General features: G+C 42.2%; 1 pseudogene; it reads left to right on the top strand.

Annotated features, from left to right (window-relative positions):
- Positions 1-1083: 1083 nt before the first annotated feature.
- On the top strand, positions 1084-2571 carry LOC116550633 (annotated as a pseudogene).
- The last annotated feature ends 1893 nt before the right edge of the window (positions 2572-4464 follow it).

Below are 4464 nucleotides of genomic sequence, written 5' to 3'. Positions count from 1 at the left end.
GCATTTTTCCTTTGGTGTCTCTTCTAATTTGATAATCAAACTATAGCCAAAGTATGTATAATTTATTCCCCTTGACATTTTCAAAAATAGTCTAAGTGTTATAGAAACAAAAAGAGCTATCCATAATTTTAAATATAGTAATTTTTGTTTTAGTCTCTATTAATGAAAATCTACAATAATTTCAAGGCAATGATTGAATATTATGAGATCGCAAAGGTAGCTTACCAAATCAGACATTCTTTCATCGCTGCAGGTCTGTTGACATCATCTGCCTCTTGCCCTGGCTGTCACAGAACATTGGCTTTACTTTGCTTCATGGGAGCAAAACCTCATAGTTTCTCTATGCTGCAGACTTGTATGTCCCTAGTAGTTTTTCCTTTTCTCGAAATGTTTACCATTCATTACCAAAATAGAATCCTGCTCAGTGCCTTCAGATCCAACTTTGGAATATGGAGACTGACGAAGCCTTCATGAACGCTGTGCAGAGTTACTATGAGTTGTTCCTGAAGAGTGACTATGTGGCATGCATGGTGCAGAGTGGAGGCTGTTCCGTCAATGACTCCAGGGAGGTCTTCAAGAAGCACATTGAGAAGAGGGTGCACAGCCTGCCCAAGATTGATGGCCTTAGCAAGGAGACTGAGCTGAGCTCCTGGATGACTAAGTTTGTTGCCATCTAACATGGGGAAGAGGACCCTCGGAAGCAGCAGGCCAGGATAATGGCCAGCGCAGCCTCTGAGCTGATTCTGAGCAAGGAGCAACTCTATGACATGTTCCAGAACATTCTTGGGATCAAGAAGTTCAAATATCAGCTCCTGTACAATGCCTGCCAGCTGGACAATCCAGATAAGCAAGCAGCCCAGATCAGATGAGAGCTGAATGGAACCTCTCCAAATGGCAGACCAAATAGCCAGGGAACGCAAATTTCCCAAGTTTATATCCAAAGAAATGGAAAACATGTACATTGAGGAACTGAAGCCATCTGTCAATCTGCTCATGGTCAACTTGGAGAGCATGTTGGTATCCAAAGGCAGGGAGTTCAAGCTCCAGAAACTCAAAGGCAGCCACAAGGCTTCCATCATCGACATGGGGGAGGAGAGTGAGAACCAGCTCTCCAAGTAAGACGTTGTGCTGCCTTTCTCGTTGGAGGTGGTAATCACAGAAGCCTAAGGCCTCAAATCCTTGGCTCTGAATCTCATCGTACATTGCACAATGGAGGTGGCAGGAGGGGAGAAACTACAGACTGACCAGGCAGAGGCTTCTAAACCAATGTGAGTTATGTTTCTCTAGGGTCCATCTTATAGAGGGTTGCTGCTATTAGTTCCATTTAGGCCAACTCCAAGGTAAAGATCTGGTTTCCCCAGAAGATCCTAGAAGATACAAACCTTGTTTATTTTTCAAACACGATGACTTGTCTACATTTTATTTGGCAGCTGTAGCAAAGATTCTAGTTCCTTCAAAGCAGAGAACTGAAGAAAAGGGACAGTCTCCTTTCTGGTGGTTTTAAGTATTCACCCTCAAGAGATTAGTAACAGCTTTCATTCATCAATATAATGTGCAGGAAAGTTTGATGTGTTCACTTTGCTATATTTTCTAAATAATATTTGGCTTTCAGTATAAGACTTTAAAAGATTTTATTTCTATAGATTTTAGGGGAACGGGTGCTATTTTGTTACATGGGTAAGTTATTTAGTGGTGATTTGTGAGATATTGGTGCACCATCACCTGAGTTGTATACACTGAACCCAATTTGTAGTCTGCTATCACTTACTCCCTTCCCACTCTTTCCCCATGTGTCCCCAAAGCCCACTGTGTCATTCTTATGCCTTTGCGTCTTTAGAGCTGAGCTTCCACTTATGAGTGAGAACATACAATTAAAAAAAAAAAAGAAGTCCTGCAGCCTGGGATGCAAACCGAAAGAAGCTGGTGATTGTTGGGGGTGGTGCCTGCGGGAAGACCTGCCTCTTCATTGTCTTCAGCGAGGATCAGTTTCCAGAGGTCTGCGTCCCTACTGTCTTTGAGAACGATATTGCGGTCATTGAAAAGGACGGCAAACAGGTGGAGCTGGCTCTGTGGGACACAGCAGGAAGCCTGTGATCGACTGTGGCCCCTCTCCCACCCTGACACTGATGTCATCCTCATGTGCTTCTCCATCGACAGCCCCGACAGCCTGGAAAACATTCCTGAGAAGTGGACCCCAGAGGTGAAGCACTTCTGCCCAACGTGCCCATCATCCTAGTGGGGAATAAGAAGGACCTGAGGCAAGATGAGCACAGCAGGAGAGAGCTGGCCAAGACGAAGCAGGAGCCCGTTCGAAGGGTCTGAGGAAGGCGGAGACATGACGAACCGGATCAGTGCCTTTGGCTACCTCTCGAGTGCTCAGCCAAGACCAAGGAGGGAGTGCGGGAGGTGTTTGGGATGGCCACTGGGGCTGGCCTCCAGGTCTGCCAGGACAAGGGCCGGAGGGGTGTCCCATTCTCTGAGACCCCCAAGGCCTCTCCTGCATGCCCCTCCCTTCACAGGGGCACAGGAATTATCACCCTACAACCCCGCCTCCTGAAGGCTCCATGCTGATGGCTCCCTTCTCAGTTTCCTCCTGCCCAGGACTGCATTGAAGTTTCCCAGCCCCAAGATGGTGGCACGGGCCCTCCCTCCCAGTGCTCTGGGAGCCAGGCCTTGCCCTGCCCTTCCTCAGGGCCCCTGGAGCTTCTGCCCCTTTAATCTTCCCCAGAGGATGGTCACACACCAGCACTTTATACACTTCTGGCTCAACAGGAAAGTGTCTGAGGTAGGGGACCCAAGAGTCCCAGATCCCTGGAGTTGTTTTCGGAAGGGCCTTGTCTCTGACTGCATTTGGTCATGGGGGCATGAATAAAGGCCACAGACTCAAAAAAAAAAAAAAAAAAAAAAAAACTTTGGCTAATGAATGCTAAAATATAAAGTCTTTGCTCACTACTCATCTTCTCATCCATGGGCAATTTAGACATGCAGCTTAGTTGGTTTCTTGGATCATTCAGGTCGGGGGTCCTGAACCCCTGCGTGATGGAACGTTACTGCCTGTAGCCAGTAAGGAGCTGGGCCACACAGCAGGAGGTGAGTGGTGGGTGAGCCAGTATTACCATCTGAGCTCCGTTTGCAGTCAGATCACAGCAGCACTATATTCTCATAAGAGTCCAAACCCTATTCTGAACGGTGCATGCGAGGGACCTAGGCTGTGCACTTTTTATGAGAATCTAATGCCCCATGTTGAGATAGAACAGTGTCATCCTGAAACCATCTTCCCACCCCACTGTGGAACAAAGCATCTTCCAATAAACCAGTCTCTGGAGCCAAAAAAGTTTTGGAACTGTTGGTTTAGAGGTTTCATGTAATCAGAAGTAAGGGTCAGGATTTTAGACAAACGATGACCCAATTTTCTCACTCCATTCCCCTCATCTCTTACTACTCACTCAGAGACTGTGTTCCCTAATAAAACAGTATCTTATGAATCACTGCCTAAGACACTACTAGTGTCAGGCTAGTACACCACTTGTGCAGTCATGAATCAGTTTGATTAACATATTATTTGCTTTTTCAATTCAAAATACTTGCAGAAATGAAATCAAAGAAAGTGTGTTTCTTTTTAAAATTGCTCTCAGTCCCCAGATCTTCTGAAGATCATTTAGAAATCTTTGTTAAATGTATTATTTCTATAGTAAAATAGAACACAATAGATACATCTTTTGACAAGTAGGTATCTAATCACACAAGGATCCCTTTCAATTTATTTACTTCATGTTTATAAACCAAGTAAGTGTGAGTAAATTGTGAATATATATTAAAACATCAAAATATAGATATACTGTAACCTTATCACAGATAAATTAACATATACTTATAAAAATTCTCCATGTTGCTATAACCAAAATACTTTTCCTAAAATGTATTACAGATTGAATTCAATTTCATCAATGATATTTGTTTGTCATCCAAAATAGGAAGAAAATTAGTATCAGATAAGACCAAAAGTTGAAAACTATACATAAATATTGTATCATATCTACAGAGATGAGGTAGACTGTGATGCTGGGAAAAATAAAGATGGAAAACTAACTTTAATTATTGACATATTAATACACATTAGAAAATAAATGGCTTCATTCCATTAAAGAGACAATTCTTTGAATTTAAAACTGTGCATTTATGCTGAAAGAAAAAAAATAGAGTTGATGACTGTTTTCAAACCTGACCTTGTATATTCCTTATAATATTCAAGTTTTGATTATATTCTAAATATTCGTGCTCATTCACACACATTTTTAATTGGTAAATTTGTTTTGTTTACCATAATATATGTGTATTGCAATAAAAAATTAAGCAAGATTATATTTGATTTGTTGTAAAAATATATTTTGAGGTATATTTGTTAAAATAATTGTGATTATTTTTCCTGAGGAGTACTTCTATTTTTGTCAAATATATTGTTGA

Source organism: Sapajus apella, unplaced genomic scaffold, assembly GCF_009761245.1.
Source record: "Sapajus apella isolate SASKATOON/1434 unplaced genomic scaffold, GSC_monkey_1.0 scaffold8, whole genome shotgun sequence".
In the NCBI taxonomy this organism is placed as follows: Eukaryota; Metazoa; Chordata; class Mammalia; order Primates; family Cebidae; genus Sapajus; species Sapajus apella.
Note: the sequence above shows the minus strand (reverse complement) of the source record. Positions and strands in the feature narration are given on the sequence as shown.